We start from the raw sequence: 26914 nt of genomic DNA, 5'->3' as shown, positions 1-26914 counted from the left end.
TATCGCAATCGGTGCTTCGCCTTTCGGACGAAACTGCGACTTTTTTTCAACCGTTGTGGGCGGCTTAGCGTACTTCTAACGTCAGGGAACTCGCCGTGGCTTTGGCGACGTGACACAAATTGTTCATCACATAGGCGAGTAGTAACATTGCCCAAACTTCGCAGCGTTTCTTGTCTTTTACACAAATGGTCAATGCTTGGCGATATTCTTTCTCTTCTTGGTTAAAACATGCTATACAAGAGAACTAACATCCCTTGAGCGAAACGCGCTGGTCATCTTTAATAGTGAAGCACCTGTTTAGTCGCTAAATCTTTGCCACACCTTTTTTTTTTCTTCTGCGCGCAGGTTCTACGTGAGACTACTGAAGTCTGCATTCAGGTCTGCGTCAGCACCGCGCTTCGCCAAGCAAGCGGCCGGTGAAGCATGTCTGAATCCTCGCAAGCTCTCGTCACCAAACCTGCACCCGACCGGCTCAGTATCCACTGGGCCTCGCTGAACATCCCATGCACTAAGAAGGATGGTGCCAGCTGCAGCCTAATGAAACACCGCCATGATTTGAACAAGATCCTACGAGGTGCTTGCCTGGAGCTTGGGGAAGATGGGCGAGGAAAGATCAGAGGTGCCGTCCTAATCGAGTGTGGCCAGGAACGCGCATGCGCGTACGGTGCACAGGGCCCTGAGCAAGTCTCGCGCGAAGCGAGGGCACTGGATCTCGCCGAGCGTCTACTCGCCCAGCATCGCTGCATCACAGCGATAAAATTCGGGCCCATTTGGATCGGTCGCGCCTCGATGCGTTCAGCAATAAATCGCAATCGCTTTTTGAAAAGCATTACCATCTGTCCAGCAAATATATCATCACCTCGGGACGAAGCTATCTTGCTCGAAATGCTCAATCCAATGCCACAGCGTGGAAATGTCGCCTTCAAGGTCAACCAGTTCAAGGAGGAACGGGGAGTCGACGTGGCCACGCCTGGAAGGTCACTCGGCTTAGGCATGGATCACCTGACAGCACTCGACGTGTCAGAGGTCGAAATGGCCAATAATCAGGCGCATTGGCTTATCCGGGAGCTCACTGAAAACAAGAGCATCACTGAACTCGGTGTCTCACACTGCGTGTTCCGCTATCGCGACGAAGCCTCCAACGCGCTGTTCGCCAGATACCTCGCCAAAGAAGACTGCGCGCTGCGAAAACTGACTCTCAAATCGACTCTCATTTACGGCAGAGGGTTGGACCTGGCCCTGACGGAAATCCTCGATGCACTCTGCGAGATGAGTGCTTTGGAGGAAGTGAACGCAGACATCGTCTTGGCGCCCGTAATATTGTAAGTATTGCTTATAATTGCACCACGAACCGACGGTACACCAACTGGGCATCTCGAAGCACGTATTACGTGCTACGCAGCACGTATTCACCCTGTAATGCCCAAAATGTCATTAGGAACATTAGAAGTATCATATACTTAGTGTCAAATGTATTTTAATGGACGCAACTGAACGTAATGCCTATATTATTGTATTTCATGCGCTGTAGCTCGTTTTTGAATTGTGGAGAGTTCAGCGAATAAATCATTATTTGTATATTTTGCCCACAGATAGAGTTTATATAATATAACAGAGAGTTTTTCAACAAAATCGGTCCTCATGGCTTCAAATAAAAGCGCACATGTTTAATACAGGGGGCTTCAGCGAACACTTTCAAAATTCTTTAAAGGCTGCCTGTAGCTGACAACTCAATTCTAGTTTATGAGCCTGTCTACTCGAAGTGGCGGAAACTATTTGCACAAAAGATAGAAATCCAAAATCGACTTATTAAGAATTCACTGATTATCTTTCTAGCCGATTATCTTATGACCCGTATTGCAATTTACAAATTCTAGCAGTGGACCTTGCAAGGCGGGTCCACTTGGAACGAAGTCTCAGGACGACACCAGTTTCGAGATATAGATCGGAGAAATGGAAAAATGCACCGCGGAGAAATGCATTTTTCGTTCCAGTTACTTGTGTGCTTCACTGCAAGAAACGACGTTTCGTTAAGAAATTAACTGGAATGCCAATGCATTTCTTCGCAAAGTGCGGGAATTTATATCTCGAAACTGGTGTCATCTTGAAAATTTGTTCCAAGTGTTTCCGCCTTGTGAACTCCACGGCTAGAATTTGTAAATTGCACTAGGCGCCAAAAATTGTAATTAGTTAAAAGCTTCATTAGTGAATTCTTATTAATTTTCACGCTTGCATCTCAATTTTTTGTAGAAGCATTGTCAGCCGTTTCGAATAGACCAGCTCATGAACTAAAGTTGTAATATCTGCCAAAGGAAACCTTTAAATGTTTGTTTATGTGTTCTCGTGAAACATCCTGCATTTCCTTGATGTCGAACTACAATTGGAAATTACGCGCCTATGAACGCGATTTACGTCGCTCCGAGTTAGCTGTTTTCTTGGAATTTGTATTGCCATTAGTTAAGATTGCCATTGGTGTCGTGTATTAGAGCTCCTGTTTTATTCGTCACTCTAGGGGACAGAAGTGAATGATCATTAGACAAAATTGAAGTTGCTCTTAAAGACACACGAAAACGCTCTTTTAAGTGGGTAGAATTACGTATCGTTTTCAAATTACTAGTACTTGAGAAGGGAAATGGTCACCACTACCAGGGAAAAGGCCAAACTTGCTTCTCGTTGAATTTTGTGCCGGAGCCTCAGCCCCTCATTTCGATACGGCCTCACGGATATCAAATTGCTTTTATTTTCATTTGCGCTGTTTCATTGACGCGATAGTTATCGACACCTTTGGATCTTTTGGAATATAGTGTGGTCCTCATTTGTCGAAACATAAGTTCTCTTCTACACCTTCAGAAACGTCGATTTCTGTTTGTTGCATTAGAATGCATTGGATCTCTAAAGAGCTCTTTACTTGAGGCATAATTTTTGAGCAAATAGCTTTTTTTATCCCCACATGTTTCCAGCATGAGCACGGTCACCCTCTTCGCCGAAGTCATCACACGGAGTGCCACACTACGGCGGCTGAGACTACCTTCAACGCATTGCGAATGTCTTGCGACATTCTTGAATTACACTCTCCAGCTTCCGGATCCCCAAGCTGCGAAGTGCATGGACTCCTTGTGCCAAGCCCTGCAGAAACGGAGCTCGACGCTCAGCCGGCTCTGCATCGACATGCGGATTTTCGGAGAAGCAGAGTGCCACGCCTTCTTCCGTGAACTCGCGGTCAACAAGACACTGAAGACGGTGGTCGTCGACACCTTGCCCTGCATCGACGGACTCGACAGAGTCTCCAAAATTATCCTGGAGCGGGGACTCAATGACCGCGTTGTCGTCAAGGGACAATGCGCGCACGACAACACAAGGCAGCTGCAGCAGTGCCCGCAAATCTGCAATGCAACGATCAATAAGGAGATTCCAATTGCCAACGTCCCGCGCTCGATAATCCCATCTTTACGTGTTGTCAGTGGTTGCCATCACATAACTTCACTGCGGGTTCAATGCTATGACTGCGAAGTGAATGAATATTCCGCCTTGACAGCATGTATAAGGAGCTCTACCGCGCTCACTGAGGTAGACATAGACTTGAAACCCGCCTGGGTCCTTGGGACAAGCCCGGAGCTTCGGGAAGTAGAGGGAGAACTGGTGTCAGCTCTCGCTTCTAACATCAAGCTAGCCAGAGTCAACCTCAAGGGTTTGCAGCTGTCCTACGACGACATGAACGTGCTCGCGCGAGGCGCTAGCAGGAGCCTGAGCCTCACCGAATTCACCGTGAGTCCTGTGTGCATCTATTACAACAGGTATGATAAAGGCAGCTGTCCTCTGCACGTGACCCAAGAGTTCCTCAAAGCATCCGACCACAAGGACGGCGCGCTGGCGGGCATCATGGTATGACTCTCTCGTAAATATTTTTTTTTGTCCGTTCGCCATAACAAGGAAAGTGACAACATACTAAAGACAGCACCCGCAGAGGACTGTCCACATTGAATATTCTGAGAAAATTACTAGGCAGAACTCTTGATTGTCATTAGCATATTGCGTCATAAACCCAACCATTATCCATGGTCTGCGCATATGCACTATGACAAATAACATTGCTTTGAAGAGTGTGAGTACCTGCGAATTTAGAAATCGAAATGCTGTCATTAAAGGCGTCACACGAATGCTCAATGCCACAGGAAGGCGCAGACAAATGTACCTATTATCCATGATTCACATGTCAGCTGAATGATGAACTCGCCAGAGTGCCCTGTGGAAGACTCCGTAAGACTTACGGAATTAATCTTGGTACCGACTAGTCGTACAGTAAGCTTCGCTGGGTCGTTGACACATAGACTGCGACACACTGCGCCTTTCTTTGCCTGCACCTTTTAAAGTTATGAAATGTATCGTTAGGTCTGATACATGTAAGATAAACCTCCGACATTTCATGAAATTGAACTTGATTTTCCCCTTCCGTTCACGTAAAGACGCTTGTTCGAGGTATGCGAGTCGAGCATGACCGAATCACCAGAAAAAGTTACTGCGAGAGCGGTTAAGCACTCGAAACTGGGTGTGGCACAACGATTATGTTTTTCTTTCGACGTCCCAAGCCACCTCGTAATCCCCAGCTTCACCATTTCCCTAAGCGCGAAGAAAAAAAATTACTACGGATTTGCACAGCCGACCACACTGGAATCTGAACTCCGTGCCACTGGAGCAATGTACATTGCAGAGTCGAACGCGCTAACCACTAAGTAATCGCAGAACATTGATGCTGGGTAATTATTTCAAGGCTTCACGCTCCAGGCGTATGCTCGAAGGAGTGCAAAATGCTCATGCATTTCGTAGGCGAGAAGGAGCAGCATTGCAGTGCGCGAGGATTACATTACGTGGGCGCTGGAGAACAATGTGTTCTTGACAAGATGGCAGTGGTGTCCTTTTCGCGATGTTCCTAGTTGTCGTGCTCGTGAAAACAGCGTCGGCGGTGCAAAAGAGGCCCTAAGTGAAAATGATGATGATAAGCCTCAAACAAGGTACGTCACCACGACAGAATATCCGCCGAAATTTAAAGTTGGTGGAAAACAACCTGAATATGCATCGCCAACGTCGATGCTCAACAGCGACGTCTAAGCGTCAAACGTCGCACGCACATCTCGTGGAGCGGCACTCCGTTATTTAACTCCTCGCATCAGTTGTAGTGAAAGATGTTGGCTCCAAACTCTACTTGAAAGTCTCAGGCGGGAACTTCGAAACGATTCACCGAACCTTAAAACCATAAGCGTTTTGATAGCGCAACGATTCGTTCATCGGCGTACTACATGCTGATACAAAAGCCAAATTAATGAAGCGATGGAAGGAGATTTGAAGTTGGTAAGACATTTCAAAAGCCCCGTTGGAGTGACTAGACGTTGCACTAAGACTTTCTGCTAACGAACGAAGGAAGTACGAACTGTGTCTCTTTTACACAAAACAAATGAAAAAAAAACGATTCACCAAGTTTACCTGAAGTATACTTAAATACTGAAACGTTGAATGGTTTCGAACAAAAGAAAAGGTTACCATTAGCCTTTGGAATAATAATTGCGAATATAAAGTTCTAGAAAGCCGTAGAGTTTACTAAATAAACATACGCTACTTCGACAAGGCGAGTCTGAGAATGCTAAAGTGTGTGTGTGAAGGTATTTCGAATGTAATAACATGTTCAGCGTCACGTAACACTTGATCTTAGGTGAGTAAGCATGTAGCTAATAAACCTTCGCTACCTAGTGACATCAATATTGCCAGATTCGATACCCTCGCCAATGGGCAAAAAAAGGCATGTTACACAGACGTTTAGCAGGAAGGGTGCTGGCCAACACTCCTACGGCCCTAGATCTAGTAAGTATCAATACCCAAGTTAGTCGCCGGATTAATGAACGAGGCTGTAGCACAATTGTCAGTCCAACGCACGTGTAATGCTGTCGTTGTGGGTCCAGCTCCCAACGGCGACAAGTGACCTATTCGCCCCCTTTCATTTCCCTTGTTCTTGAGTATTGTGTACATTTCAACAACAGCTAATTTCCCCAATGCGTGCCCAATATATATTCAGGGAAAGAGAGGATACGCGCGACGCAGGAGCAGTAACCATTCGTTGGAGAAGCGATTTAAGACAACAGTTTTTTACTAAAGGGCGAATGCTTCAAATTACGTGGGTCTTGACCGGGTTGCACCGGCTTAACGTTTAATTACACGACCAAGCTATCGTGTCAGCAGATGCCGAGTTCCGCGGCCCATTGCATTTCCAACGAAGCATGTGTTACGCACTACGGCCATGACGATGTGACAGCACGCACGTCAATCACGTCGGATGCCTCCGTCTACTGCACATATGCCAAAATGTTTTGAACGAATATATTACGTACTTTGGTGGAGTGAAGAAATCAGCAAATTTGCAAGCTACAATTGGAATCAGCACGCATAGCGATGATAGGTGAGTCGCTGGGAGAGGCCTTCGTCCTGCGGATGACATAAATCGTGACTGATGATGATGATGATGATGATGATGACTGATCTTCCTGCACCCACAATGGCGTTTGCCTGTAATGTTTCTTTGCTCTATGTGAAATCATGTGGATTGCACTGGATGGCGCTTGACGCCAAGATGCTCATAATCACGTTGCGTAGACTTCATCTGGCCAATCTACGAGATTATTTCTGCGACGATGCATCGAGACGGCGCGTCATGCTTTCACAGTGTATGCACAGCTACCTTCAATTTCCTTATCGATTCGCACGCGCTATCCACTTCAGCTCCGTTTTCACGTACACTACCGAAGTGCTTCGAACGGTTTACTTTCGCAGGCTTACATTTCTTTGGCTTTTCAAACCGTGGCTCATCTCTGTACACGCAGGCAGTGACCAGGAGGAATGCATCCGCCATATTGGACGCTGCAGACTTCGTGCTGGGCGAACAAGATGGCGTCGACGGTGCCCGCGCCATCGAGCTGATGCGTGAGCACCCGCGTCTCCTCGAAATGGTGATGGAAAGTGCTGACGTCACTAAGGCCGAAGCCAAGAAGAAGATCCGCAGCGCCCTGGTTCGCGTCCGCAGCAGTAGCATTGACGAATTTATGACAATGACTGGCGTCGTCAAGGAGGCGGTGGAGTGCCTGAGTCATCCCGGTGCCAGGAGACGTCAGCTAGCCGACATTGGCCACGACTGCTGGCTCCACATTCGAAGTTTCTTGAAGATAGCGGACGTCCTGTCACGTTGAGCCAATTTAGGTCGGTGAAAACAATCTAGCGAGTTATTTTTTTTTTTTCGCCGTCTGCATGGGGTCGGGGCTTGAAGGAATATCGCTTACCACTGCATGACGAAAGTGAATGTGGCTGTCTATGAACAAAAAGTGAAAGTAACACGAATTTGTCGTGGATCGCTGAAAAGGAATTCGGCAGCAACTTGCGAAGAAGTTGTTAAGTTTGTCAGATTCCTGCTACGATCGCCAATAGCATTCTTATGACTTAATCGTAAAACTCAGATTGATTTATCTATGTGCCACATATTTACTTTGAACGCACAAGCTCAGAAGGCGCATATAACATAAGTATGCAATATCGTTTTGGATAGTATTTCAGTCACATGGGGGATCGAAAAAAATTACCGTCTGATTTATACCTTTACTTTTTATCATACACAATAATCAACTTGTAATGACAGCAGTGACAGCCATATTGCATCCAGGTGGCCGGCGTTCTTATTCATCTACGGCTGTAAAGGCCACAGAGTTTATTGAAAGGTGAACATTGGCCATCCCGATTATGCAGGCCTTGTTAGCTCATTTAGTGAGGGTAAAATGGCACGAGGAGGTAGATTCAGAGTAAACGAGTAAAAAGTAAAGATGGTAGATTCACAGTAAACGAGCTTGACACTTGAGATTCCGTGTAGCATTTACCAATTCATTTTCACCGTGTATATATAAAGGAAAACTGACAAACCCTTTCATCTAGTCCTCTTTTCAATTAAGGGATTGTCTTCGGCATGTACGATATAAAAAATATCAACAACGCTAAACAAACCTAGAACGTGTTTCATACTAGCTGGTCTACAGAGTACATTTGCTTTCATTGCTCGGGAGATCTGTGTATCATGACGTCATAATGCGGAAAATGGGCGCACGGGATGCAAAATCTGTCTCTCGGTGCTCTGCTGTGCTACCACACAGGGCCGCGCAGTTAATAGCTGTGTAGAACATAGCTGAGCATTTTACGCGAGTTAATTTAATCATTTTTCATAAACTAACGCGCTAATGGCCTCCTTTTCTTAACACATTTATTTCCGATGCGTAAAAATTACCAGAACGTAGAGTAACAATATGGCGCTGAAAAGGGCCAGTTGTTGGTCGTTCATACTTTCTTCTTGCTCTATGTTTATAGTACAAAAAACCGAGACCCCAAGTTATCATGCGCAAACTTCAACCACTGTCAATACTGTCATGACACAGAGACGCAAACGGAACATATAAAGGGCGATTGATTGAAAGATTAGACTTCTGCAATGCATATTTCACTCGTAACTAAAACAGAGCTTTTATGAGCTAGAAAGTGATGAAATATCACGACCTCTACACAACCTGCAGTGTGACACCGAGACTACTAAGAGTACTCACACATTTGCATGATTATCGCTTCCTCGTTGTGTTGTTATTGCTAATCAATAAATTTTACCAATACCTGCTTCATTCTGCAGTCTTCGGCAGCAGAGCCTGGCAGCCTGAGGGGAGAAGAAACCAAGGTGGCTACTCCTGCTGCCGCGGAAGTACCGCTCCTAAATAGAGACTGTTACGTTTCAACTAGTAGGGATTGGGTGTACATATCTTGACTTTTCTCAGTCCTTACACCATCGACCCAGGAAGCTGTTCGGAAGCCACTGAACACCGTTTGCCATCGCCGATGTGGAAGTGTTCCAGCGTCTATTCAATCTGTTTTGAGGTGGTGGTGTTTAAGCAGTGGAGGTCGTGTCGTTTTCCTCGCATTACTTCACGCGACATGAATGGCAATTGGAGTTCACTTGACACGTGCTAATTTTGGAACCATAGCAGCGGGCGCGTCTTTCTCCATTGACCCTGATTTCAGTCCTCAAACAAGGCTTAGACACCTCTCTCTCACCCGATACTATGTGCAGCTGTTATTTTAATTTGCATTGTGCACATCGGAGTGCGTGATTTGAGGCACTTATTAGGCCCTAGTATTCTGTAACGTAATGTCCATGGTTTTGTTGCAGTAAATAGTAACACACAATAAAGCGAACGTGCGTCTTCCAGCGTGTCTAAGACCATGTGTTTGAGTGCCGAGACCATTCATGTAGTTTTGCATCACTCTCTCCGTAAAGTGTCAACTGTCAGTGTTGTACTGTGCATTGTAATCATCATGCCTGACGAAAGAAAGAAATAATCCATGCGTGTTTGTAAAGTGGAGCCCGAGCTAGCATTTAGAGCTGGAATCTGTTCGCTACAAACATTGAATGTAAGAGACTAGAGACGAGAAGTCGAACGTAGTTGAACTTGAACGTGACGGAGTTTCGTTGATTTCCCTCAAGGGATTCCCATTCCTTTTTAAAAGCATTGTACTTTAGTTGGTCTGTTTTCACACAGGGGGTAAGTCAAGTATACAGTATCACGCACTCGACATAAACTGTCACCAATAGTTATATTATCGCAATTATTACCTCGGTATGCCTACATCGACAACCAGAAGGCGTTTCGTTCTTGAATGAGATATATCTTCGAATGTGTAGATCTGAACTCTAACCGCGCATGATGCTACTGTGTTGGAACTCAACGCACACAATTAGCTTCCCAGACCGGAAATAGTAGTGATGTTAGGTATAGCCATGTATCTAGATTGCCTAACTCTATTACGGTGACATCTTCCCAAAGTAGATGTTGACGGCATGTAAATGGGGGGCCGAGGGCAGCGAAGGACTAGATGCACTGATATTTCTAGTAATTTTGCCAGCATGAGGTGAGTTTCATTCACACAGAAACCCCTCGCCTTGTTTTACCAGTGAAATGTCGTAGCCACAGTGGCACGTGAATAATCTGAAGAACAAGTTCCTTGTCGACACGTTTGTGTTTCTTGTTGCCTGCATGTACATAAAAATTCAAATAAATGAGTGTGTCATATCAAAAAGACTGTGTGTGGCCTTTTATTGAATAAATTACATGCTGTGTACACTAGAAATGGAGAAAGTGAACACTCCCGGGCTGAGTTTAGTAGCAAAGCATAATTACCCCAGAAGGTGGACGGGAATACGGCGCCGCGTTAACTAAATTGGTGAGAGTATCGCACGTGTTACGTTGAAGGCGTGGGTTCGTATGCCACCTGCGGCCAGTCTTTTGTTTCTTCATCCACTGTGATTTCCATTAATTTATCATTTCTTTATTTCAATTAGTAAGGGCAAGTGACTTACCCTATGTCGTGCTTGGTGCCTTTGTTTGTTGGTTTCTTATGATATGGTTAATGAAAATCGGGCCCCTCGCTTCCCTTTCTTCTCGTTCATTGAATTACAAGGGTTTCGAATCCGGAAGCAGTGATGCCTTGAGGTAGTTTGTATGGGTTTACTGACCCGTTGCCGTCACTCAAATGGATGACGTACTCGTGACGCCTGCGGCATATCAGATGTTCCACATCCGACGCCTAGGTTCGGAGTGGTGGCGCTGGCTAACAGCCCGAGGGTTAGTTCTAGTTCGTTACATTGCCGGCCCAGGAAGCTGCTAGGAACCCAGTGAACACCGTTTGCCATCGCCGATCCGGAATTGTTCAAGCGTGTATTCACTGTGTGGTGGCGTTTAAGCAGTGGAGGAGGCGTCCGGTCGTTTTCCTCGTATTACTTCACGCGACATGAATGGCGATTGGAGCTTGCTTGACACGTGCCAATTTTGTAACGATAGCGGCGGGCCCATCTTTCTTTATTGATCCTGATTTCAGTCCTGAAACAAAGCTTAGATGTATATCTATGTCACCCGATACTATGTGCAGTTGGTGTTTTAATTTGCATTATGCACTTCGGAGCGAGTGATTTGAGGCACTTATTAGGCGCTAGTGTTCTGCAAAGTAATGTCCATGGTTTTATTGCGGTAATTAGTAGCATGCAATAACGAGGACATGTGTCTTCCAGCGTGATTAAAACTATGTGATCGAGTGCCGACACCATTCTTGTACTTTTGCATTACTCTCTCCGAAAAGCGTCAACTGTCAGTGTTGTACTGTGCATTGTAATCGCTATGCCTGATGAAATTAAGAAATTTTCCATGCGTGTTTCTGCAGTGGAGCCCGAGCTAGCATTTAGAGCTGGGATCTGTTCGCTACACGCATTGAATCTGGGAGACTGCAGACGAGAACTCGAACCTGTTTGAATTGAACGCGACGGAGTTTTGTTCATTTCCCTCAACGGATTCTCATTCCTTTTTAAAACCATTGTATTTAAGTTTTTTTTTTTACATAGGGGAAAGTCAAGTATACAGTACCACGCACTCGACATAAACTGTCAGGTGTAGTTATATTATCACACTTATTACCTCGGTATGTAATGCTACATCGACAGTCAGAAGGCGTTTCGTTCTTGAACTAAATATAGCACAGCATGTATAGTTCTGATCACTAACCACGCATTGATGCTACTGTGGTGGAACTCAACGGACACAATTAGCTTCCCAGACCGAAAACAGAAGTGATGTTAGGATTAGCCATGTATATAGATTGCCTAACTCTATTACGATGACATATTGACACAGTAGATGTCGACCGCATTTAAATGGGGGGCGGAGTGCAGTCAAGGACTAGGCGCAGTGATAATTTCTAGTAATTTCGCCAGCATAAGGCAACAGGCCGCCATTGGAATATGAACCTGGCAACGTTTAACGCTAGAACGTTATCTAGTGAGGCGAGTCTAGCAGTGCTATTAGAGGAATTAGAGGGCAGTAAATGGGATATAATAGGGCTCAGTGAAGTTAGGAGGCCAAAAGAAGCATATATAGTGCTAAAAAGCGGGCACGTCCTGTGCTACCGGGGCTTAGCAGAGAGACGAGAACTAGGAGTCGGATTCTTGATTAATAAGAACATAGCTGGTAACATACAGGAATTCTATAGCATTAACGAGAGGGTGGCATGTCTTGTTGTGAAACTTAATAAGAGGTACAAAATGAAGGTTGTACATGTCTACGCTCCTACATCTAGTCATGATGACCAGGAAGTCGAAAGCTTCTATGAAGACGTGGAATCTGCGATGGGTATAAAGTCAAAACAAAATACAGTATACTTATGGGCGATTTCAATACCAGGGTAGGCAAGAAGCAGGCCGGAGACAAGTCAGTGGGGGAATATGGCATAGGCTCTAGGAATAGCAGAGGAGAGTTATTAGTAGAGTTTGCAGAACAGAATAATATGCGGATAATGAATACCTTTTTCCGCAAGCGGGTTAGCCGAAAGTGGACGTGGAGGAGCCCGAATGGTGAGACTAGAAATGAAATCGACTTCATACTCTACGAGAACCCTGGCATCATACAAGATGTAGACGTGCTCGGCAAGGTGCGCTGCAGTGACCATAGGATGGTAAGAACTCGAATTAGCCCTGACTTAAGGATGGAACGGAGGAAACTGGTACATAAAAAGCCAATCAATGAGTTAGCGGTAAGAGGGAAACTAGAGGAATTCCGGATCCAGCTACAGAACAGGTATTCGGCTTTAACCCAGGAAGAGGACCATAGTGTTGAAGCAATGAACGACAATCTTATGGGCATCATTAAAGAGTGCGCAATAGAAGTCGGTGGTAACGCCATTAAACAGGAAAGCAGTAAGCTATCGCAGGAGACGAAAGATCTGATCAAGAAACGCCAATGTATGAAAACCTCTAACCCTACAGATAGAGTAGAGCTGGCAGAACTTTCTAAGTTAATCAACAAGCGTAAGACAGAGGACATAAGGAACTATAATATGGATAGAATTGAACAGGCTCTCAGGAACGCAGGAAGCCTAAAAGCAGTGAAGAAGAAACTAGGAATAGGCAAGAATCAGATGCGTGCGCTAAGAGACAAAGCCGGCAATATCGTTACTAATATGGACGAGATAGTTCAAGTGGCTGAAGAGTTTTATAGAGATTTATACAGTACCGGTAACACCCACGACGATAAGGTGAGAGAGAATAGGGTAGAGGAACTTGAAATCCCACAAGTAACACCGGAAGAGGTAAAGAACGCCTTGGGAGCTTTGCAAAGGGGTAGGCAGCTGGGGAGGATCAGGTAACAGCAGATTTGTTGAAGGATGGTGGGAACACTGTCCTAGAAAGATTGGCCGCCCTATATACACAATGCCTTATGACCGCAAACGTACCGGAATCTTGGAAGAACGCTAACATAATCCTAATCCATAAGAAAGGGGACGCCAAAGACTTGAAAAATTATAGACCGATCAGCTTACTGTCCGTTGCCTACAAAGTATTTACTAAGGTAATCGCAAATAGAATCAGGAATACCTTAGACTTTTTTTAACCAAAGGACCAGGCAGGATTCCGTAAAGGCTACTCAACAATAGACCATATTCACACTATCAATCAGGTGATAGAGAAATGTGCGGAATATAACCAACCCTTATATATAGCCTTCATTGATTACGAAAAAGCATTTGATTCAGTCGAAACCTCAGGAGTCATGAAGGCACTACGGAATCAGGGTGTAGATGAGCCATATGTAAATATACTGGAAGATATCTATAGTGGTTGCACAGCCACCGTAATCCTCCACAAAGAAAGCAACAAAATCCCACTAAAGAAAGGCGTCAGACAGGGAGATACGATATCTCCAATGCTATTCACAGCATGTTTACAGGAGGTATTCAGAGACCTGGAGTGGGAAGAATTGGGGATAAAAGTTGATGGAGAACACCTTAGCAACTTGCGTTTCGCTGATGATATTGCCTTGCTTAGTAACTCAGGAGACCAACTGCAATGCATGCTCGCTGACCTGGAGAGGCAAAGCAGAAGGGTGGGTCTGAAAATTAATCTACAGAAAACTAAAGTAATGTTTAAAAGCCTCGGCAGAGAACAGCAGTTTACGATAGGTAGCGAGGCACTGGAAGTGGTTAGGGAATACATCTACTTAGGGCAGGTAGTGGCCACGGACCCGGATCATGAGACTGACATAACCAGAAGAATAAGAATGGGCTGGGGTGCGTTTGGCAGGCATTCTCAAATCATGAACAGCAGGTTGCCACTATCCCTCAAGAGGAAAGTGTATAACAGCTGTGTCTTACCAGTACTCACCTACGGGGCAGAAACCTGGAGGCTTACGAAAAGGGTTCTGCTGAAATTGAGGACGACGCAACGAGCTATGGAAAGAAGAATGATAGGTGTAACGTTAAGGGATAAGAAAAGAGCAGACTGGGTGAGGGAACAAACGCGGGTAAATGACATCTTAGTTGAAATCAAGAAAAAGAAATGGGCATGGGCCGGACATGTAATGAGGAGGGAAGATAAGCGATGGTCATTAAGGGTTACGGACTGGATTCCAAGGGAAGGGAAGCTTAGTAGGGGGCGGCAGAAAGTTAGGTGGGCGGATGACATTAAGACATTTGCAGGGACAACATGGCCACAATTAGTACATGACCGGGGTAGCTGGAGAAGTATGGGAGAGGCCTTTGCCCTGCAGTGGGCGTAACTAGGCTGATGATGATGATGATGATGATGATGATGATGATGATGATGATGATGATGATGAAGGCAACTTTCGTTCACGCAGGCACCACTCACCTTGCTTTAGCAGGAGAGTGTCATAGCCACAGCAGCACGTGCGTAAACTGGAGAGCAAGTTCCTTGTCGACAGATTTGTGTTTTTTGTTGCCTGTAAGTAAAAATCGCAATAAATGAGCGTATCATGGCAAAAAGTCTGTTTGTGGCTTTATATTGAATACAGTGCATGCTGTGTATACTAGCAATGCAGAAATTTGACACTCCCAGGGTTAGTTTGGTAGCAAAGTGCAGATACCCGGGCTGGTGGAGGGCAAAACGGCGCCACGGTAGCTCAAATTGTAAGAGTATCGCTTGATCCACTTTCGTGTCCAATAATTTATCATTTCTTTTTTGAGTTAATCAGTACAAGTGATTTACCCTATGTTGTACTTGGTGCCTTTCTTTGTTGGTTTCTTATGATACAGTTAATAAAAATCGAGCCCCTCGGTACCCTTTCTTCTCATTCATTACATTACGAGGGTCTCGAATCCGGCAACATTGATGCCTTGATGTAACTTGTGCGCGTTGATTGATCGTTTGCCGTCATCCAAATAGATCACAGATTCGTGACGCCTGCGGCAAAAAAGGTGTTCAACATCCGACGCCTACATTCGTGAGTGGTGGCGCTGGCTAACACTCCCAGGGTTAGTTCTCGCAGTACACCGCAGAGAGTGAATGGCAAACTGGGCTCGCCGCAGTAGCTCCATAAGTAAGAGCATGGGAGGCATGATGCGAGCACGTCGGTTCGTATATCAGCTACGGCCAGTTCTTCATCCACTTTAATTTCTATTAGTTTCTAATTTTTTTTAATTATTAAATGTGTCATTTCTCCTACCTTGCTCGTGGTGTCTTTGTCTGTTGGCTTCTGATACGGTCAACAAAAATGAGGCCCCTTGGTATATATATATATATATATATATATATATATATATATATATATATATATATATATATATATATATATATATATATATGTATATGTATATGGAGAGGGAGGAGTGGTAGTTTTCGGCAAAGAACCCCTCCTTCCCAGCAATGAGTTTCTCGCTACGCCACTGCTTTCGTCAGCTAGAGCTGCACTTGTAGTCGCCTTTCCATTAATGCCAGCGTATCATCGATGTGGTACTCTCCTATCCCTGTTTCCAGCATGTTTAATGAGGACGACAACATCGTCATGGCGTATTGGAAAATGTTCACTAAGAAAGGTGCCACGGCGTTCTGCGCGTTCCCACTATGTGATTGGACACTCAGTGCACTAAGCTTCCCGTTGCACTAAAACAGCGGGTACCATAGAGATTGGTTGTCAGTCCCTTTAAATTGTTGTTTTCAATATTTTCAGAGAACTGTTGAGGCGAACGAGCGACTTTCGTAATTCGCAAAAAAAAAAAAGTCACAGTTTCGACGTGAGGGCCAAGCAATGAATGAATACGTGGTGGCCATGATTGCACGAAGTGCAATGTTCTTAGCTGTAGTGGCAGTACGAATTGCAGTAACCGTAAAACAAAAAATGAAAAAACGAGGTGTTGTGTTAGACGACCTCTGTTTGAATCCTGCCGTCAGACAATCTCTTTTTTTTATTTTTTAAAAGCTTATTTCAGTATAAGCTAAGGGTCCTCCGTTGGAAGGAATTACATAGGGGGGAAATGCAACATCGCCTGAGGTAACATGTAACAGGTGACAACGATATGAAAAAATATGTATATAAAAATGAAAGCCAGTGTCTTTCTTTGCGAACAGCATTTTTCCGTATCGGGCATGTTTCAAATCTCTTTCCTGGGCCGATGCCGGAGGTAGTGCAAATCCGGGTCAATAAAGTTAGCATCATTTCCAGGTTTCAGCTCTGTTATTGTTTCGCACTTCTAAAGTTTAAGTCTCAAAAGAATTATGCATGCGCTGTCGTTGTTTTGTTTCATGGCATTTGTTTGTGGGATGCCATTCTCAAAATTCTGAGGAATAGCTTTGTCAAGAAAGTAATCCCTGGTGTGAGCATCTCTCGTTCTGGGACTGAGCGTGATTGATGGTGTTCTATTAAGGAAGGCATCAGGCTTCCCAAGCGCCGGGTAACAACAGCTGTGAAGATCGAGATAGTGAAGATAGTGAAGCTAGTGAACGATCAAAAGCGTGATTGTCCTTCATTCCTCTGGACGAACTGATGATGATGGATCGTGCTTAGGTATCAGCACAATGCGACCGTCACAGAAACTACACGGGTATTCAAAGTCCTAAAGGCAGCGGCTCATAACAGATACTAAGGTGGCGCCAATATCTTCCCTGAGCGTTAGATAAAACTCAACGTGCAACCAGTCTGGCTCTAGGGCCGAGCCACGCTTCCTGGAAGATAATGCTCCCTTCTCTTCATCCGCTGATGGTCGCGCACAAAGACGGTCAGCTACCTCAGGTGGAACCTGAGGCAGCGCACTAAGCATTCTACGAAATCCTCGAGAGCCAGGATCTATTTGCATAGTCGTACGGGCCATGTTTTCAAATTGCGTTATGATGAGCGAATAATCACGCGTTTGAGGCGACGTAACACAAAGTGCTCTTGGGGCCGCCGAACCGAATGCATTCGCCTGTCCAAAAAGCGAGTTTCTTGCAAACCGCAGAACTACAGGGTGTACGCAAGGATTACGTCTGCATCGCCAAGCAGCAGCTGACAAAGAGGACGCTGCGATGAGGCGTTGGAAGCGGTTCCGTAGCTCACGCTGCCATGACCGCATCAACTGAGTCACTTGATTGACCCGAAGGGTGACACGGAGCTTCGTGGCAGTATCCGCCAGTTCTTCAGACACACGTCGTCTGAGTGCACGCCCCTCAATTGAAGAATGCAGACGCCACTGCACCTTGAGCGCGTCCCATGACTCTGTGACAGATCTAGAAACAGAGGCGTGCAAGACTCTTGACACACAAGAGCGCGAGTGCGCGTGTAGATCACGGATGTCTAGACGCGAAAGTTTAGCTGACGAGAAAGTTGGGAAGCGAGTTTCAAGCATAACTGGTCTCTGATTGGAAATATAAACAGGGGATGAAGGTAAAGTTATCACATCAGATCGGGTGACGTACTGAGCTTTAGTGCTTGGCACACAGGCGCGGTCTAACCTGCTTGACGAAGCGCCGCGTCGCCACGTCCAGGCAAATCAAGAACCACTAAAAAGACGATGTAAATCCAGCAACGAAAATTGCTGGACGAGGAGACGCAACTCCCGTGCGTTCCAATCAGGGCGACCCTAGCGCAGGCCTTGCACATCTGCTCGCGTATCTTAGACGCAGTTAAAATCCCCAACAAGCACCACGTGATGACCATCCTGGATATATACGTCCAGGTCACGAAAAAAAAAAAAATAATTGGACATCATTGGCCTGCGCGTGTCCATATATGCACAAAATCCGTAGCCTAGATGAACATAGTCCACAATCAAATGCCGATATCCGCCCTGTCCGATCTTAAGATACATGACGATCTCGCAAGTGAGTTCTGTTGAAAATAATAATACCGACTCCACTAGAGCCTGATGCCCCTAAAGACAAGAAAACATTCAAAATTATGTAGTCGCAATGCATTGAAATGTTAACAGAGCAGATTCAATGGGTACAGTTAAACATAGGGCTCTTTGGTATCAGCAACATCTATGGCACAAGCGTTCTATTGAATTTTTTTTTAATTTATGCGTCTAAGCTGACAAATATTTTTGGCGATAAGAAAGGAGAAAGCAATTTTTAGGCAAGAAACGTCACACCTTATTTCACACTCGCGAATTTACAGAATTGAGTTTGTTCAAAGCACAGTTGTCACCGCTGCAGCTGCAACAGTGTTCTACATTGGCGTCTTTGACCTCGAATTTTGCCTCGCACTTTGTGAAGGGACTGAGAGCTGGCCAGAATGTGCTGTGAGATGCTGATGGAAATGAAATGACCCTGATTCATAGAGATAGAATGCAGCACGCTGTTCGCGATTTAAGTAGGAATTATAGTTTTATAATTTTGTGCGAGCAGCATTCCTCGGGATAGTTACTCGGGCGAGTTTCCAACACTAAGGTGCTAAGCGTGTGGCGCCCGCCTCGCACCTGCTTAAGCTTTTCCTGTAGTCTCTAGAGCCGCTCGAGTTCCCTCTCATCGACGGTCCGCCATTTTTCCAAGAAAGTATGCCTTTAACCACTGGGAATCAACCATCGCGGACAACGTCAGGCTCTTTCCACGTAAGTATGAGGCTCTGGACAGGAGCTAGGCCGCTTTAAAGTAACCTGGGGCCTGGTGAACCAACCGACCCAGCCATCTTCCTGGCCAACATCCAAGGGACACGAGTTCAAATCCCAGACTTTCTTCCTTTTTTCCCCTTTTTTATCTCTTTTGTTCTAGTTTATCATTATAAAAGGGAATTACATATCTTCGCCACGACCGTCCACATGGGGACCCTCTTAAAATTTTTTTTTCATGGAACACTTGTAATTTTGTTTCCTCTATTATTTATGGCCACTAACGTGCAGGTCATAAACTACCCGGGCATGGCTCAGAGCGTGTGCACGCATGACAGATGCACGGCAGAGAGGAAAGCGACGAGAGAAAGTGGGTCGTTTGTGCCTTTCATCCCGTCGCATGTGCACAATACCTTCTGAAGCTCCCTCGTCGTCGCTACATTATCCTGCTGAGAGCTGTAATTATCTGTTGCCATAGGCTAAAGCATTGGAGAAACTGCAGAGCTTGCCTTTCTGTTAACGTGCAAGGCTAGAGGAAACGAGAAGAAAAGGGGTTAAACGAGGGGCCCAATTTTTATTAATAATATCATGAGAAGCCAACAAACAAAGATACCAAGGAAAACTTATGGAAAATTGCTTGTTGCACCTCAACTCACGACTCCCGTACTGAACCAAACGTTGAATAAATTAAACAACTCCGTGAACATCGCAACAAATTATCGCCAGTCAAACAAACAGCACAGCAAGCTTCGCTTACATCTATTCCCACAGTACGTAGGATCCGCATATCTTTCTTTTTCTTTTTATGTTTCTTGATCTGCAGCCGAGAGCAACCCCACGTGACGTCACCCTAATAACTTGATCTAACCTGCCGAGGATGACAAGGCCGCCTTTGTCGAAGGTAGACCCTCCTATCGAAACGTCATCCAGCCTGTCTGAGGAGCTGTATCCCTGTTTGTAACTTTTATACCAAAGCGTGGTACTCGATCTGTCGCCCCCTTGATTTTGAAGCAGTGAGCAGCATTCTTGAACCGTTCCGCAAACGGGTGAAAGTATTGGAAATTTATTATAACTTAAGTTCTATAATATTCTTTGTTTTTAATGTTTACTTTCGCTCCCAACGCAATCTCTTTCCGCCTGAGTTTGTTACAGTTGTAACCATGAAGTGAAGTGCGTTGTGCGAGCTACGCATCGCCAGCGCCACGCAAGTGGGGCTCGGGCTCGGCGTTCTTCCTGGTGTGTGACTGGCTAAGCCTACGGTGATGCGTCTTCCAGTCGGCGTCAGTCGTGTCTTCCACAGCCGTGTCAGACTTCTTTCTCATAATTGGTGGAGCTTTGCTGGGCATCGTGCTAGTGTGGAATTCCGCAGCCGGACTCTCCATGTTATTGTTTTGTTGCTTTACTGTTATATTGTACATTGCTTTAGGTTGGGATTTCCTCTCCCGTCACCAAGCTGTCATTGATTTCTCTCGTGCAGAAGTCGCCATCTCTTCGCTTGACAATGCCATATCTGACGACGTCCAGATACCTCCGCATACATCCGTTTTGGCACCTGTGCCCTGTTCCGTTGCCTCCGACTCTACCGTGCTCTTCACGCCTTCCACTGCTTTCGTTCATCGCCACCTCTCCCCACACCGAAGCGCGCTGCTTGGCCTTCAAGCTGGTGCGACTCACCTACCGGTAATATACAACCACTTCCCCTTGCCGATTACGTTGCTTCGCGGTGAATCTCTCGGCACTGTGACGCCTTACGACACCCTTACCGCGTTGAAACTTCCTGTTGGATCCACAGAAGTCAAGAGCCTCTTCTGTAGTGCCATAACTGCCACATCGCCTGAAGACGCTATCAGCCACGCCATCGACAACGCCTTAAATCTTCTCCTTCTCATCGACAAATTTCGCCCTGCTTTTGACAGCCACAGCACTTCTCTGGGCTGAACGAAGCCTGCATGTCACCGCATTGACACCGGTGCTCACTCGCCGCTAAGGCAGCGACCATACCGAGGCCTCAAATGGAACACGAGCTAGTGTTATTTGGGTGATGCAGTGGTGTTCGCGCAAGATTTTCCTACTGACCTTCGTCACTTGTAGCCGGCATTACGCTGTCTCAGTGACATTGGCCCCCAAGTAAACTCTAAAAGAAAGTCACTTTAGCGCACACAAGCTCACCATTCACGGGTATGTCGTGCCAAAGGACGGCGTTCATCCCTGATGCCGCCAAGCTGCGTGCTGTAAAGAATTCCCGAGACCCACGTCTCAAGAAGACTTTCGCGGTTTCATTGTCCTCTGTTGATACTTCCGCCGCTACATTCGACATTTCGCTTTGATTATGGCACCACTGACAGACTTCAATCCTTCCGCATGGTCCCCGCCTTGTGATGATGCCTTTGCGACGCTACGTCGCCTGCTTGCAACACCACCGATACTGTGCCATTTCGATCCAGCTGTTCCCACGGAAATCCATACGGATGCCAGCGGTGTTGGTCTTCGCGCTTCGCACGCCCAGCGAAAGCCCGGCGACAAGGAACATGTTGCTTACACGAGCCGCACTCTCACGAAATCTGAAGTCTATTATCCAGTCAAGCATAAGGAATGTCTAGCGATTATCCGGGCCATAACAAAATCTCGTCAATAGCTGTACGGCCATTCCTTCGTTGTCGTTACTGATCGCCACGACTTTTGCTGGTTTTCGTCCCTCAAAGATCCCTGCGGTCGCCTATAGCGCGGTGAACACTGAAGCTCCAAGAGTACGACATCCGGTTTGTCTATATACCGCTCAGACAAGAAGGACGCCGTTGCCGATGATCTTTCGCGCTCGCCTATCCACTCCGACATCATCAGTGTGTATACATCCTAGACGAACCATCTGATACAATTGCTTTCGTCTAGATGACTTTGGAGCAGCACGGATTCCTCTATTTCATATTTGATAGATTACCCCTCTGATACGGCTGCACGCCCGCCATTACAAGCGCTACGCCGAGAGGCGTCGCATTTCGCCATGCGCGACGAAATGGTTGCTATGGTAACACCTCGGCATCTCCACGCTGATGTATGCGCCGCTATTCCACGCCGGTCGTTAGTGCGCACACGCTGGTATCTTCAAGACGTACGGCAGACTACGTCATAGGTTTTATGGACGCGGTAGGTATACGCAATTCTGCAAAAGTACATTCGTTCTTGCACAGAATGCCAACGCCGCCAGCCTTATCCTTGTCGCTTCTCTGGGCCAATGCAAACTTTGCAGCGCCCTTCGCGAGCCTTTGACCGGGTTGGGATAGACATATACGGCCCTCTGACACCCACAGCTGCTAGCAATCGCAGTGTCATCGTGGTTTTAGACCACCTCACGAGGTATGCAGAAACGGCCTCTTTGCCAGCCGGGACGGCTCTGACGTAGCCTCCATCCTGCTTCAACTGTTCGTTCTACGTATCCGACGCTTCACTTGAACTCCTGAGCGACCAAGGTCGCGTCTCTCTCGCCGATCTCATTCCAGAACTTTTCAATGAATGCCGCATTATTCATCGCTGTGCCATCGCATATCGCCCGCAAACAAACGGCTTGACAGAGCGCTTTAAACGAACTCTTGGCGACATGCTTTTGATGCATGTCGACTCCAACCACACCGACTGGGACCTCGTCCGTCTCCGCTGTCACGCACGCCTGAAATACGGCACCCCAGGCAATGACGGGCTTTTCTTCCTTTTTTATACTAATGGCCGAGAACCGTCGTTTCCCATTGACACTATTCTTCCTTACCGTCGCGAATTGTCAGAGGAATGCAATGGTTTCCGAAGCGTCCCGATGTACAGAAGAATGTCGACAATTAGCATGCTCACTTACAACGCAAGAACAAGCGCTGCAGAAATTGACGGTTTGCAAAAATGCTGTTGTGCATGCGCGAACACGCCTGTCACATGCGCCCTATATAGCAGCCATTTCATAGCTGCCATCCACAATCCGCCTTTTTCATGGCGCGGCAGCGCATGAGCTCTGCCCTAGCGGATTAGTCGCGAAACAATTTGGAAAGGTCGCGCGCGTGCCCTGACGCCGGTAAGTCCCCCGAAAAAAAAAAAAAAGAAACGCGCTCCGACGCGCGCTGCTAAAACACTCGTGCCGTGTACCGTGTTGAAATTCTACTGGTAGCTCGACGTCGGTGCAATGCCGAAAACATGCGTAGCGTAAGACTGCAACTCCACTTTCAGATAGGAATCCGCCAGGGCTTCGTCCGAGTCGTCCGGACTGCATCGTGAGTCGGGTAGTTGCCGCCTTTCATTGATGGCTAGCAAATTTAACAAAAAAGCTGTGCGTTACACTTGGACGACACTTAATTAGATCAAGCCGCTTACGATGTCTTCTTGCAACGTCGGTCCTCACTTGCTGGTAGTGGCAGCGCGTACCTGACTTCACGTAATCGTAAGGCGCGGTAACACAGGATCGATACGCGACCGACAAGACGCTAATTTCAACGATTGACCGACTATTGTGGGTCGCCAAAAGGATCTCATCATACCAAGCCTACAACGACGCAACCGACGAGCGCAAATTGTCGTACTGCGACGGGCTTTCTTGTCGACGGCACCGGCCAAATCAGCGTGCTGACCATCGTTCGACCGAACCCCACGCGATCGCCCGTCGAACCGACAACACGATAGCGGCAGCGTCTTCGCTTGTATGTACAATTATTCGTGCTGAAAATGAGCTAAAGACGCTTACCAAGTTTAAATGCACAATCTTCAACCATATCAAGCCGTGCCCACGAAGTTTGAGCCAATGTCGATCCTGTTCAGCGAAGGCAAAGCCTGGGCCATCGAGTTCGTTGACCCTCTAACAGTGGACCTGAACTGAACTGTAAGCAGTTAGGCCGAACGAAACTGCTTATATAGTGAAATTCTGGCATTAGCGATTTGAAATCAACTATACTTAACTTCGCATGACGCGCACACAATGAGCGGCAAGCGGTGACACCGCTGTGCCAACATCTGTGATATATGTATCTGGATCACAGCTGCCATTGCTTAAGTGGTTCGGCCGCTCATATTAACACGCCTCAGGGTGTAACAACACCGCACAAAGGAACAGATATGTATGTTTTCCTACGTCTTGACATTATTTCATATCAGCGATGCACCTTTTCCAGAATTATTGACGATAACAACGGTCTGCGGTTGCCCGATGTCGATGTAAAGAACTGTGCCGCTTTGATAAATCTGACGCAGAAGGTTGCGCTCGAAGCCTTCTTGAATAAGCGAAACGTCTAAATACTGCGTAAAAAGAATACAATAAGCGATGTCCCAGTGCTGAATTCAGCGACAAATTCAAAGGCCGTCGCATCACCCAACGGAACTCGCCGTGACTTTACCGGCCGCACTGTTTGCCGAACAGCGCACTCAGGCCTGCTCACCCAGCCTAGAGCGAACCATATTACCTAGAGGGAAATATGGCGCTCCTGCGCTAGAGTACGCTCTAGCTGCGCTGTGGTATGCATGGCAATGCCGGTATATTGTGAATTCGCATTGGCATAGTTCTTGGAGAGCCACGGAAGCACAGTCCCGTCTGTCACGATGATTAATTTTTTTATTAACAGAGCATGTAAAAATCTCAATCTTTATTATTACACAAAAACATGTTTTCTTTAAATATGAAATCTTGTTATTGCATGTACAATTATATGCAATGTAAGAAGTATCAGCGGGCCACTAAATTTGCGAGAGAGACGACAAGATTCGTGCTCGCGTTTGAACCGTTCATCTTTTGTTCTTTCTTTTCTTCGCTTGATTATGAAGTGCAGGTGAGTGAACGTCACTGGAAGATGTAATATACGTGAATGGAAACATTTTATGAAGATCTCACATTAAGAATGCTTTATTTGTGTAGCCAAATCTAAGTTTTAGACGAACCCTGTTACAACACCAGCCAGAACCAGCCTCGCTGACATGTACAACGTCATTCCCATGACGGCACACGGCCCCTTAGGAAATTCCCATAGACGGTGGCGCCAGATTTGCCTCTAGGTGCTATAGTGAGAAAGTCTATGCACCCAGCAGTCAGTGAGCGCTACGTGGTTTCCAGGAAATACATGCAGTCCCGAAGAAGCCACAAATAATGATTCGCGATCCACGAAACGCACAACCGACGCGCACTCAACGTGGGCGCCGGTACACAAATCAACCGGCGAAAGCCCCGGGATCCTTCCAAAACGTTTTCAGCGGAATGGGGCATGGGGCAGCGCAGTAAAATGAAAAAGGCGGATTGCGACACGGGTCGGCTAGTGGCGACTCTGTCTCTAACAATGGGCCGGTTCCGCTTAATATCCCTTTGGGCTTCCCATCGAGGACAGGACGGGGCCGGTTTGGAGCTGATGTCAACCACGTCGTTTTCCGCTTTCGTGGAAGTAGAAGCCCAAGCTGCATAAAACTGGCCCCCACGGCAAAGGTCAGCAGATCTCTCGAATTCGGAATGCTGCCCATGGATTCTTCGTTGGCCTCGGTGGCCTCGCACTATTCAGTTCGGAAGGGTTCGGCAGTTTCGTGGAACTTTGCCTGCACCAAAGAACGGGGTGGGGAGAGTGGCGCTTCGTTTCCTCCTTCTTTAGAATCACTACATATATTTGTGATGGATCACGACAATTTCTTGTTGAAAGTGTCCACAAGTGGTGCTTCTCTATTCGGCAAGCAATTTAGTCTCGCTCATCCACAATCGCGGTCGACTCAGTAGGAGCAGGCTAGCCAGAGAGCACGAGACCAAAGGAAGAGTTGCTCTGTGTCATTTCGCTTTTGCTTGCCTGGAGTGAAGTGCGTGGATATTATTTGAGTGCTCGCATCGCCTATCAGGACCGACGCCACGTGCAGCCGTGCGGGACCACAACTCAAAGCATCCGGCACTCGTATAAGGTGAGTCCATTACTGTGTCTTGTCGATGCATTATATAGGGCAACAAATTTTAGGTCGAAATTATATTTTACGTTTTTGTGAGCGCTCGCACAACAAGCGTGGAGGAATGTTTGGAAAATGACGAAGCCAGTCGTCAAAGTAAGCGGTTTGAATTGTTAATGAGAACTCGTGTACATGGCCTTTGCTTCTTCTTTGGTTGTTGAGAGAGACATTTCGTCGCCGAACCGAAACGGCCGAGAGTTGGACGAACGTCGTTGATCCTTAACGCCGTAAGGTAAAACTAGCGCTGCATGCCAGATCTTGCGTGCACATGCACGACATTTCAATGACGAACGCTGAAAACACGGGTCCGTAATTGCGAAGCGGTCGCTTTTTGTCCTCAGTGGTTGATGTCAGTGAGGCGCATGTAAAATTACATTAACACTATCTTGACAAGGTCACTACTACCAGGGCCGGGCGCATTTGTCACCTAAGCATTTAAAAACAGTATTTTCATTGCGGCGCTTCTGTCCTAATAGATGCTGAGAGAGGGACAACGCTTCGATAACGCTGAAATATTTCAGCATAACTCCTAGTGATAAACTCGGATGGAAACTAAAACACTGCCGACCGACATAGACGTTATCGCTGTTTCTCAAGACAAGTCGGGCTATTATAGTTGTGTTTACTTACGTTGCTGTAGAAGTGCTATAGGCAGGGTGCATATTCTCTCCCTATATTTGCTGTCGTACATATAAAGACATTTCAGTTGCATTGGGCACCTGATACAGTGGACGCGTTCAGAAATACTCTATTATACATGTCGGCGTCTCCCTGCACACTATGACATCTAAAATAATCACACGGAGGTATATCTTTTCTTGAGAAAACGGATATTTGTGGGGACGACACGATAAGTAAAAAAAGAAATATATGCGAATTTCAACACTCGCCTTGAGCCTGCTATTAGTTCACTATACTGCTAAACGCTAGGCACCGCTATGAAGGCATGCGCTCGCCGTTGACAATACAAACTGACCGCATATCGTCTGTAGCTATACGGGAATTTGTTTAGCACCGTCTATGCCGACAATCTACGTGTCACGTGAGCTGCTTG

At 46.4% G+C, this 26914-nt stretch overlaps 1 long non-coding RNA gene across 1 annotated transcript in view; it reads right to left on the bottom strand.

Annotated features, from left to right (window-relative positions):
* Positions 1–14760: 14760 nt before the first annotated feature.
* The window catches only part of LOC140214192 (uncharacterized), a 102595-nt gene continuing 90441 nt past the window's right edge, over positions 14761–26914 (bottom strand). The window contains exon 3 of the long non-coding RNA XR_011891107.1: positions 14761–14846. This is a non-coding gene — a long non-coding RNA (uncharacterized lncRNA). The remainder of the gene's footprint in view (positions 14847–26914) is intronic.

This window comes from Dermacentor andersoni, chromosome 11 (assembly GCF_023375885.2).
Source record: "Dermacentor andersoni chromosome 11, qqDerAnde1_hic_scaffold, whole genome shotgun sequence".
NCBI lineage: Eukaryota > Metazoa > Arthropoda > Arachnida > Ixodida > Ixodidae > Dermacentor > Dermacentor andersoni.
This window is presented reverse-complemented; position numbering and strand designations above follow the sequence as displayed.